Source organism: Armigeres subalbatus, chromosome 2 (genome assembly GCF_024139115.2).
Source record: "Armigeres subalbatus isolate Guangzhou_Male chromosome 2, GZ_Asu_2, whole genome shotgun sequence".
Lineage (NCBI taxonomy): Eukaryota > Metazoa > Arthropoda > Insecta > Diptera > Culicidae > Armigeres > Armigeres subalbatus.
This window is the reverse complement of record NC_085140.1, coordinates 281,627,396-281,640,527: the sequence shown is the minus strand read 5'-3', so window position 1 is coordinate 281,640,527 and position 13,132 is coordinate 281,627,396.

The following is a 13,132-nucleotide window of genomic DNA, read 5'->3' as shown; positions in this document are numbered from 1 at the left end:
TTCATCACCACAGCGGAATAATGAATTTGGGACTTTTAAAATAAAATAAATTAAATTGTCATATCCAACTATTTTCATATATTGAGTTACGCTGATTTTGTTCGAAACACAAATGAATTGGTGTACGATCGAACATGATTTGCGGAAAAACTGCACATTACACGCAGCAAAACGTTTACCAAAACGAACCTCGCGACCCCATATATCCAACATCCCAAATTCCTACCCATTCATTAATTGGCCCGCAGTCGGACACGGCCGGCGCCGGTATTACTTAAATTTGGGTCACCCGTTTGTACACATTGAAGGTTATATTATTCTCAAATATCATCTGTTGGTAATCTTTGTAATTACATCTGGCCTGGCAGAAACTCATAACAGTGGCTCAAATTTTGACTTTTTCGTTCCCCTATGCTTAAACGGTGGTATCATTTGTCTTTGTAGAACTTCCCTAATTTTTTGATTGGGTTGTAATTTGACTTAGCACGCGCGATTTGAAGTTTGAGAATTACTATGAAAATAATAACTTTTTGGAAAATCGTTTTGCAATGTTGCTCATTAATATCTAAAAATATATGAGAACGTTGGCAATATAGGAAATTTAGCGAGTGAAAAAATCGTTTTTTGTTGCGAAACAATACTAAATCGTGGGAAATTAAATTGAGCACGTAAAAGAATAACATATCAATATCAATAATGAGCATTTTTGTTTTCTTTATAACTTTGCTTATGAAAGTTCGATCGGTTTGCAACAACAACCGTCTTACAGATTAGGAAACATTCTTTGAAGTCTTCGGGTTGATTGTATTTAGAGGGAGATCCTCCAGTGCAGGACACATAAGCCATTTGACAAAAAAAAACTCTAACTATCAGGATTATGTTTCCTTTTTAAACCTTATACATAAAATATGGCCATTGATGATTCATACAAGCTGTATTTGATAATTTGAATACGTTTTACGACGATGAATTTTGGAGAAAAATTTCACAGTTCAGAAAAATGTCTTCTAGTACCGGACACTATTGCATCAAATGTTCAAATATTGTTCAAATGTGAATAAGTTCCTGTTACATGAGTAAAACCATCATTCAGAATAATCATATATTTCACATGCTTCAAGCTGTAAATATTAAAAATTGTTAGTAGAGCTTATTTGACTCTTCAGCTATTTTTTTTACCTTTTTGAATGTCCTCCTCAATTTTTATTTCTGCTTATTTCTGTGGCTTTCTCAGCTAGAAGAAACAATTGAATTGAAGTAAGTGTAACAAAACAGGTGTAAAAAACGGCTATGAAAAATCTCAATGTCCGAACACCACAATCACATGGTACATCTAACAAATAATAATCATTATTTAAAATATGGCTAAAAATCGGAATGCATTAGATTAATTTTAATATTGTTGGTTCAAACCTTCTAAAATAACGCGAAACATCAAAATTTTAAGCATTTTTATTTTATTTCAAATTTTGCACAAGGCTTACCACATGAATATCTGGTATCCCATGCCGTTAAAAGCCTTTTCAAAAGCTTCCTTTTGTACTTAATAAGCTGATGGTGGGAGCTCTGCAAGTGACGTTTTAAGAAGTGTCCTGTATTGGGAGGTGTCCTGCACTGTGGGATCTCCCCCTAGTTAATGAGACGCCTCACGAATCGATCTTTCACATACGGGGCGATTTCCATACAAACTTCAATCAAAACGTACGCAGTTAAATTACAACCAATTCAGTTTAAAATTTAGGAGGTTCATCAAAACAGCCAATGTTATCGTTCAAGCATAGGGGAGCGAAATAATCAAAATATCAATCACTCTAAGCTCTAAGCAAATTAATTATTATCTTATGATCTGCTTTACGTAGTTTACGTCGGGCGGTCGTATCTTGTATATAACCCTTCTGATTTTTGATAAAGTTTTCGTGTAACAGAAGCAATTAATTACAAATCGCTTCAGACATCGTTCGACGCCATAGCTGAGGATATTTTACAACAAATGTACGCATGAATTGACATAAAATACTTTCCATTTACCTTTTGCGAACAAAATATCACAAGTCAGTCTAAAAGCCGCTTGGTGCGGTTTGGTTGAACCCCAACCAAATATTAGTCAAATATAATATCAACGAGGTTTTCGTTGGAAGCGTAGCTAATTAAAAGTAATTAAATGCTCCATTCGGCAAGTGATGATTGACGTCGTGTTCACAATAACTACGTAACTACGTAACTACAAACTTAGATTGGACACTTGAGTGATCTTCTTCTTCTTCTTCTTATTGGCATTACATTTCCACACTGGGACAGAGCCGCCTCGCAGCTTAGTTTTCATTAAGCACTTCCACAGTTATTAACTGCGAGGTTTCTAAGCCAGGTTACCATTTTTGCATTCGTATATCATGAGGCTAGCACGATGATACTTTTATGCCCAGGGAAGTCGAGACAATTTCCAATCCGAAAATTGCCTAGACCGGCACCGGGAATCGAACCCAGCCACCCTCAGCATGGTCTTGCTTTGTAGCCGCGTCTTACCGCACGGCTAAGGAGGGCCCCTTGAGTGATACTCATATTATATTTTGAAATGCTTTTCCAGACTGCTGTCAGAAATCAAGGGAAGTTTAATCCTTGAATATAATCTAAGAAAAACATTACAGGAGCATGAGTATTACTGTTTGCGGTCAGGAAGCATCAAGGAGGCTTGATGTAGTACTTACTTAGTGACTTACCGACAATTTCATAAGAACTACAGAATTGTAAATTGGGGAAGGTATTTGTTGTGTCAGGATTTGCCTGTAGCTGGCAATATAACCAGATCATACCCCGTAATACACCACAGGAAACTCCGAGAAAATCCCCTATTGATATTTTGTTGGAAGTTCCGTAAAATTTATCATGTAAACTCCAGACAGATTCCCGTGAAAACTTCTAAGAGTTTCCCGCGTACATTTTGAGATTTTTCCTGTAAAAGCCCCAAATAGTTTTTGTGTGAAATTCCGAACATTTTCATTTAGAAATTCCAAACAATTTCTTGGGACATTCCAAACAGTTAGCTTCCTAAGATATTCCAAAAAGTCAGTGGGAGGTTCGAAAAATTTCCCAGGACACTTTAAAGTGTTTCCCGTGAAAAGTCCGGGAAAAAACATCCAAAAGAAAACTTTCCATTCGATTTTAAAGGCAAAATTCAAAAGATTTTCCGTTTATGTCTAAAAAATATTCCGAAAAAATCCAGAAATAAACAACTTTTATCAACGAAAGCCGCCACCGACAATTTTGTGCAGAGCTTTTTTGGGCACATATCAAATACCTACCTGGATACCTGGTTGGCTGTAACTTTGTGGTGATAGTGGCGTTCTTCTGCACGCCAGATCTGCCGCCAGAGCTGTGCAGAGTTCTTGTCTTGTCTTGTCTTAGCACATGCACAGCCAGTATTGATAAGCATCCTGGAAATGTCGGTTATATTTCCGAGCATTTTCTTGTCTGCATTAATATTTGCAGCATATCATAAATATGACACAAGTATTAAAACGACCAGGCCCACCATGCAGGCTTGATGAATTCGAAAGTTAATCGCTCTGTTTCAAAACATATAAGGTCGCAAACGATGTTGACACTTTGTCTGCAATCCGAATAGTTGATTTAGAGCCACCAAGCGTCACTCGTAATAGTCTTATCAAATTCGCCGGAAAACCATGTTCAGACAATATCTGCCACAGCTCATTTCTTTCCAGTGAATTGAACGCTGCTTTAAAATCCATAAACATATGGTGAGTTTGCAAGTTCTAATCCCGGATTTTATTAGGGATCATCATCCTCTTCTTCTTCTTATTGGCATTACATCCCCCCTGGGACATTTTGCGCCTCGCTGCTCAGTGTTCATTCAGCACTTTCACAGTAATGTGGTGAATCGATTGATGCAGCTGTTCTTTTCCGAGTTTTGGGAGCCCAACCGGTATCTTGTCCTTCCCAGCAGCTTTATTGTTTTTAGCTCATTTAAAACCTACTTCACTTTACTGAGCGTTGGTGGTTCTACAGCTTGTCCGTCGCCGACTATGTCGATCTTGCTCCTTAAAACCTCTTTTTCCCCAGTTGAACGAATCTTCGAAGTGCTCCTTGCTCCACAGTCTAGTTTATGAGCAAAATCCCCTCTCGGTCATTGCACATAGCGGGCACTGGTCCAGCCTTATGCCGCGCACCATTGACAGTCGCGTAAAATCTCCGCATATCGTTTCTATCCATGTTCTACTGCGCTTCAGCTGTTACACTTTATTCGAAATGCACAATAATTAGAACGTTATGAAAACTTGATTTGCATACAGCAAGAGAAAGGTTTAGGAAAGATGAAAGATTTACCAGGTTTTGTACCCTAATTTATCTAAGATGTTTTTTTTATGCCAGTAAAAACCATGAGAAATCGTTTTGGAGGGAAAATATTTTTTAAAAATCAGAGAGCAGCGTTCTTCTTTTATTAAAGCAAGTTCTTGAAGAGAGATCAATTCCCCTCAATATTTTTAAATTCGAATTTTGACAGCACTCCAAAAACTCGGTTGTGTATCAATAACACAAACAATTTACAGACTGTCACACATCGGTAAAGTTAAATTATATATTTCTTAGAGAGTCTGTGCGAAAACCGCGTAAGTTTATTCATTTTTGGCTGTGATACATCGGAAATGAGAAAAGGTGATCCGATCTCCCCTACTTTTCTAAACAATTCACACTGAATTTAGCATGAGCAACTATTTATCAGACATATCTCTTGTTATTGAAAAACATTAGAAGCCGTTTATTTGCACACTACAGATATATGCCTTCATTTACCTATACAACTATTAGGAATAAAGTTGAGTACTAACTCAGTGATCGCCTCGTATGCGGAAGTTGCTCTAGCCGTGATAGATTTAAAAATGGCTGCATAATCGATTTTTTACGTCATATAGTTTATTAACTAGATTCAATCTTAAAATCATTACTTCATATTTCAAGCAACAATCGTGGTGTAAATGAAAATTTGTTCTACGACACCATTCAGTGCCAAGCTATGTTTAACCTTTACGTGCACTCACCCCCATCCCACTACTCAGAACGGACCATTTTCGAGGACGCGCCAACAAATATCGAAACATATTAAGTATGGACTGAATCGAACATGTAACATGCAGCAGACCCGCCGGAGGACCATGCACATATGTATGGTTTGGGACATGTTTCGTTGATATTGTTTACAAATCACTTGAGGTCATTTTTATGACAAATTATATTCTTGTTTCGGACACGGTAGGGGGAAAGTGGCAAAGCGTGCACGGCAGGTATAGTTCACACACACGGCTCGTAGTCCCAACGCAACGCATGGCTTGTGTATTTTCGTGTTCTGACGCTGCACTTCAAGCCTCCCTCTTTCCTGTAACCATAAATTGTGTTTACCCAACGCAATCGAGTGTTTGTTAACAAGGTGTATCAACAAGTTTTGAAAGTGTGGTTTAGATGGTTCTGTGCGACTGTTGGAAAAGCTAGGAATAATTTTATTCTACAGCGATTTCTGAGAACAAGGACATTACTATCAGTATCAAATCTGTTGTGTTAAGTCATGTGCTTCCAAGGTTTCCATCAAACCAAATGTTCCGAATCTAATTCTTCCTATGAAACATGAAACAAGATGATGAAAAAAAACTAATGACCCTCCAAAATACTCTTCACGCGTGATCCTCGATGGGCGCAAACGATCGCCGAAAACTCACGATGAATTTAGATATCCAAATTAGTTCAGTTTGCATTCGGGAATAACTTAAGAGGATTTGGAGATTTCGTTCCACTTTTGCCTGCCAATGAATGGATCGACGAAAATGTGCTGATGCGTTCTCGTCGTCGTGTTCTGTGCCTCTCAATATTCTCTTAGGTTGAATGTTTCGAGACCCATATGGAATGACAGCGGCAGCCCGAGGGTATACATTTAATAGGGGCATAGCACAGGCTGTGCTAGTACAGGCTGTATAAGTACCACGTTGCCAGCAATATTGTTATTGTCCCCTTTTAAAAACAAAAACACATCTTTGGAACATTCGAATATTTTCTTATGGTTAGATATAATGGCTAAAATGTATATCTGACGGTAATGAATTAATTGTAATAGAAGAATAAAATATTAAACGCAAAGCACGCTTACTGCTGAAAAAAAAGCAAAAAATGAGAGACATGCCCAAATGCATCTAAATTCTCTATTTTCGATGGGATTAATATATGAGCTGCAGCTGCGACATGAAACACCGGAATAGTAATCTTACATTTAAATCATTTTTTAACATCAGTTGGATCTTAAACTCTTAGTAAACAATTGGTTCTATTGTCGTTTTGTTAAAGATTTAGATGCATCCACAACCGATCTGTTATTTACTAATACGAATCAAAGACGAGTGCACAATTATTTCTTTCATCTGGTACCCCCTTAGATGCCTCTGAAGCCACAGCACACCACATGTATCACAATCCATGCGAAGGTGTTGGTCGGTGGTGATACGGTTCCGAGTTGAGTGTTTTTTTTTTTTTTGGATGCCGCCAATGAGTCTCGGACGTGAAGAACCACACCAGAGGAGATGAAAAATTATCCCAATGTCTCATTGTTCTAGGATTGTCGGCCAGCCAGCCGGTCTTCGGCGGCGTGGTCTATCGCGAGTTAAGGTTCTTAGCCGGAGAGAACTAGCTGTGGCATATTCCCTGTGCAGTTACCACCGACCGCATTAACCTATGCGATGATGTGTGCGAGACGATTGAAACCATTCTGAATCCAGAAAAAATCTCGAAACAGCTTAAAAATGTAATGCGTTCGAGCTGACTCGTCGCGCGGCATCTTTGGACTTTTTCCTCCTTCTTTCTATACATGCTTACTTATAAACAGCATGACAATTGATTTCCGAACTGTGAAATTGTTATTTTTTGCTCGCAGTTTACCTGTGCGTGATGGGGAATTATTTGCGAGCTCTGACCGACCGCCATCGAAGGTGAGTTTGACGGATGGAAGATGCATTTTCTGGTTTCCGGAAAGAATGAATGCGTACTATTGTTTCTGCACCCACCATAAATGGGTCTGGATTTAACGTAATCAGAGAAGAAAGGCATTAACTGTGAAGTGATTCAAATTATAAATCGATTGCTTTGGAAGGATCGTTTGAACTTTTACCTCCAAAACTACTCATGCTGAATGAATGATGCAGCAGTCGTTATACGCAAAAAAAAAAGCGTTTATATATTCGTGAACCAGCAAAAATACACCGTGATTTAATTCATGGATTCGGGAACACCAGTCTCGTTTTCCAGAACGTTCCAGAAAACGTGACTGTGTTCCCGAATCCGTGGCTGTTGTTCACGAAAAAATACACCGTGAACTTGTTAGTTCACGAATTCATGAACTCTTTTTTTGCGTGACAATATTCATACAACATTTTAGTAACATTTTGAAGAATAATAGGTTTCTAAAATGGAGGCCATGTATACAATTGAGCCAAATACGTTGATAAATCATTCAATCGTTTACGTTGATTTGAATCGGCGCCAGCTAAAGTGGTACGCATTGAGCACCCATTACAGGAGACGCATTTTCCCGGAAACCACGAATAATAAATTCGAATTAACAAAGTTCTGTGACTCAATCTCCCGAGCCTGTTTTTAATAATGTTACTAAAATTTGTAATGAGAAATATGTGCAGTATTTCACTAATCTCAAACTAATTGATGCATACACCACTTGTACTCCTATACGATGACGTTACGATGCCAGTAAAAGTGGTACATGTACAGTAGGGTGTCTCAAAAAACATTATGTCCGAAAAGTCATGGTGCACGATCCGAGGTTCTGAGAAAATAGTTTAGAGGATCCGACAGACCAATTTTTGAAAAAAAGAACTGGTTTTTCACACTTCTTGTCACATATTTTTTTTATATATTTCTGTGAACCATAATTAATATTCTGCATGGTAATTCGTTCTGTATTGTCTTTATCGTACAACAAAGTTGTACCGAAAGGCTATATGATCACTTCAAAAACGATTTTTTTATAGGTGGTTTGGAGACCCATAGTGTTATATACCAATCGATTCAGCTCGACGAACTGAGGTGGTGTGTGTGTACTATTTTACACGCTAAAAATACTCTTTTTTTGCACGAGAAAGGCATCAACATCGCTAGGTGGATTAATCAGGGTTTTCTTGATGATTTTCGCAAAAAATAGCCTCGTATCCGTAAAATTTGTTTTTCTTATGCTTTATCAAATATTATTCAAAATGTATTTTAATCTATCGAGTTTCTACATTTAACTAATTGTTTTTTCAACAATTTTGACGTTTTTGACATCACGTGAACATCCGCTCAACCCGTGGCTGAAGCATATAATATATTCTACTTCTGACGCGTGGTTTTGAAAACCAATTATTCAAAATTATGCCATTTTTGTGATAATAAATCACGAAAACATTCTTATATACATTCAACCAGTTAAAGCGATCTTAGCATACTAAAAAACACTAATGGTTTCCATAATTACTAGTGTGTGCTGTAGGGGAGAATGTTCCCAAACCGACCCCCTTAAATGGCAGAGGTCATGGGCCGGGAATGCATCCAGAATGTCGGATAGTATTTAGTTGAAAATGGTTCTCGACAACGATCCAACAGGAACAATAAAGCGTACGTTCTTCGTACATTGTTAACCATTATTCAGAATGTAAGATAATATTTTTGCCTTTCTCATATTTCCAATCTGTTTTCACGAAAACTTCCCTTATAAAATAAATAATTTACATTCTGAATAATGGTTAACAATGTACGAAGAACGTACGCTTTATTGTTCCTGTTGGATCGTTGTCAAGAACCATTTTCGGGCAGCAGGGACTATGTCCAAGGGCTTGACGATCCCTCCCCAGGCCCTCTGCGAGTTGTGGGGCTTGCCTAGGATGTGGTGGGGTTTGACAGTGGGCCCTGTTAAACCTCTATAAAAAGCTGCATGTAATCCATGCCGAAGTAGGCTCCACCAAAAGCGACCGTGTGCCCGCTCAAAGCGCACTAAGCCCAGAATCCTGGTGTTAGGTGGGACGTGCTAAAGCAGCCCCCTGACACGATGGCCCTCCGATTTGAGACACAGGAGGATTTGCGCAGGCCCAATAAGCCGCCTAGAAAACCAATCATTACGAACAATATAAGAGATAATGCGACTCGATATAATCGGCAAAGACCTGAGCGGACGCGAATGCAGGATGGCACGATTGGAAGCTTTGGAACATGGAATTACCCAAGAGTCGCTAGGTTTCTGCTGAGTTGCGACAGGATGATCTACGATGAATTACATCCCTGCACCCCTGACGTCGTGGCGCTACCCAGGGGAGATTTTGCTGGACAGGACAGAAGAAGTGTGGAAAAGCGGGCATCGAGCGGCTACCTTCTACCAAAGCTGTGGCAATTCACCAACGAGCTGGGAACCGGCTATGAGTGCTGGTGTAAGATGCGCGCAACGCCTGATTGGGGTGGCAGCCAATCAACGCAAAGGATGTGCAAGCTGAAGGATTAAAGGCCGTTTCTTCAACTATAGCATCATCAACGTGCACTGTCACGAAGGAGCACCCGACGACGAGAAAGAAGCGTTCTACGCACAGCTGGAACAGACATACTGATGAATTGCCCACTGCGGAAGCGTTAAAATCGTCATCCGGTGACATGAACGCACAGGTAGGAAGGGGAGGAAATCGTATAGACCGGTCATCGGACCGGATAGTCTACACACCGTATCGAATGACAATGGCCAACGATGCATAAACTTCGCAGCCTCCCGCGGAATGGTAGTCCAGAAGCACCTTTCTTTCCCCGCAAAAATATCCACAAGAGCCACATGAAGATCACCCTAACCAAGAAAACGGAAAACCAAATCGACCAAGTCAGAGTCAAGTACAGGAGACACTGAACAGCCTCACTGTTGAGGTCGACATACGGTATCTGTCAAGATACAATTGAAATGTGGTGGAATTCAATGGGATTGTATAAACTCGTCTTATGACAGGGGAAATCGACCACGTTCTAATCGACGGTAAATTCTTCTCCGACATCACGAACTTCCGCACTTACCGCAGTGCGAATATTAGAACTGACCACTACCTCGTTGCAGTATGCCTGCGCTCAAAACTCTCTGACGGTGTACAACACGCGTCGAAGTCGGACGCCGCGGTTTAACATTTGGGCGGCTACAAGATAGGCAGACTGTAGCCCAAGAATACGCCGCGCAGCAGCTGGAAGTGGCACTTCCAACGGAAGAGCAGCTAGGCGCAGCGTCTCTTGAAGATGGCTGGAGAGATATTCGATCCGCCATTGAAGTAAAGCACCGCAACCGCTGCACCAGCACGCGAGTGCCCCCGGATCAGAAGAAACGAAAACTGGTAATGACGGCGAATGCAGGAGCAGTTAGTGGAAGAAGAAGAAGTGCAGCATATGAGAAGTTGGCTGCAACACCCGCACGAGGGCAGACGAGGGCAGCACGATATAAACAGGCGCGGAACAGACCAAAACTCGATTTTCCGGAGGAAGAAGCGCCAACAGGAAGATCGAGACCGTGAAGAAAACGGAGCAGTCTGTACCCGCGCTAATAACACACTAATGTTCTGGTGAGGAAGTTAAACCGTTCAGGTAAAGGGCACACGTGCCACAGCCTAATATATGTAAGGACATAAACTTGGAACCTTCTTACGAACGAGCGTAGAGGTGATCCAAAGCGTGGCGGGCATCACTACGAAGAACACCTGAATGGCGATGTGGCAGACGAAGATGGCGGTATGGTGATGGACCTGGGAGAACGCGCGCAGGACATAATTCTACCGGCTCCGGATCTCCAGGAAATCCAGGGAGGAGATTGGCCCGGCTTTGAAGGAACAACAAGACCCCTGGGTTTGACCAACTACCAGGAGAGCTTTTTAAACACGGTGGTGAGGCACTGGCCTAGAGGCGCTGCACTGGGTCATTACCAAGATTTGGTAGGAGGAAGTTTTGCCACGCAGGAGTGGTTGGAAGGTGTCGTGTGTCCCATCTACAAAAGGGCGATAAAGCTGGATTAGTGGCAACTACCGCGCAATCACATTTGCTGAACGCCGCCTGGCGCAAGGTACTCTTCTTCTTCCAGGAATTTTATGCCGTCGACTAGCACCAACTGCAAGGGGAGTTCGTTAAGGCAGCAATGTACCAGAGGGCAGGTTTTATCGGGCGAACGCTCCACCACGGACCAGGTGTTCGCCATTCGCCTGGCACTGCAGAAATGCACCGTGAATACAACGCCCCCACATCATCTATTCATCGACTTCAAAGCCGCATATGAGCATACAATCGATCAGGACCAGCTATGGCAGCTAATGCACGAACACGGTTTTCCCGGATAAACTGACACGGTTGATCAAAGCGACGATGGATTCGGGTGATGTGCGTAGTCTCGAGTTTCGAGGGCATTCTCGGAGTCTCCCTCTGAGAACCCGCGAAGGGTTACGGCAAGGTATTGATGGTCTTTCGTGTTTGCTATTCAACATCGCTTTGGAAGGGGTAATACGAAGAGCGATGTGGGATCAACACAGGTGGTAAGGTTAATTTTTAATAAGTCCGTCCAGCTATTTGGTTTCGCCGACGACATAGATATTATGGCACGTAACTTTGAGAAGATGGAGGAAGCCTACATCAGACTGAAGAAGGGAAGCGCTAAGCGGATCGGACTGGTCGTCCAACACGTCGAAAGACAGACGGAAGTACATGATAAGGAAGAGAGGTTCAAGAGAAGAAAATGTGGGAGCCACCCACCGCGAGTTTGCATCAGTGGGTGTGACGAAATCGAGGTGGTAGAAGAGATTTGTGTACTTGGGCTGCACTGGTGACTGCCGAAAATGACACCAGCAGAGAAATTCAGGTAGACGCATGAAGTGGCTGGAAATCGTACGTACTTTGGACTCCGCAAGACGCTCCCGATCGAAGGTTAGGAGTTTCGCCGCCATACCAAAACTGACAATCTACAAAACGCCAATTAGACCGGTAGAGTGATCCTCTACGGACACGAGACCTGGACGATGTCGTGGAGGACCAACGCGCACTTGGAGTTTTCGAAAGGAAAGTGCTGCGTACATGCCATCTATGGTGGGGTGCAGATGGCGGACGGTACGTGGAGGGAGGGCGAATGAACCACCAATTACATCAGCTGTTGGGAGAACCATCCATCGTTCACACCGCGAAAATCGGACGACTGCAATGGAGGCCGGGCACGTAGCCAGAATGTCGGACGGCAGCAACCCGGTAAAAGCCGGTTCTCCGACAACAACCAGATCCGACAGGAGCACAAGAAGGTTAGAAGGTGCGCAGCGGGCAAGGTGGATCGATCAGGTGGAAGATGACTTGTGGACCCTCCGTAACAGTAACGCAGTAACAGGTAACGTGGTTGGCGACGTGTAGCCATGGACCGAGCCGAATGGAGAAGACTCTTATATACCGCACAGGCCACTTCGGCCTTAGTCTGATTAAATAAATAAAATGTACGAAGAAAAAAATGTACGGACACATGGTGATCTTTTACGAAAATTAACGTATCGTTCTTACACGTTTGGAGCTGTGTGTACCGAGTGCTTGTAACAATTTCCATGCATATGACCTTAAATTGGATAACAAATAACTGAGTATTTTACGCTTGAAAAAAAAAATAACAGATTCACACAAAGGCGATGTTTCATAGAACAATATTATCACAAAAAATGAGCATCACTGAAATAACAACTACGTGGAAATATAGCTTCTTATCTTTCATTTCCTGGGTATTTAAAAAAATGGAACCTACATCCTAATCTAATATCAACCGTCACTCACGAGTTAATCATTTTACGCATTTTTAAACCATTCTTCATGAATCAAATGCCAATAAAATGAATATTTCTTCTATATATTTTATTTCAAAGGCTCAAATGCGTAAGAAGAATAACTGGAGCCAAGATTATTAAGTTAAAACATTACCGCTTCGGATTAGCCGGAAAACAATACCACTTCACCAATGGTTAAACCTACCGGTATTTTATAACAGCAACACTCTTCCTGATAAATTTTGTTTGATTTTTATTTACACTTTTTGGATTGAAATATAAATTAGCTTGAAATT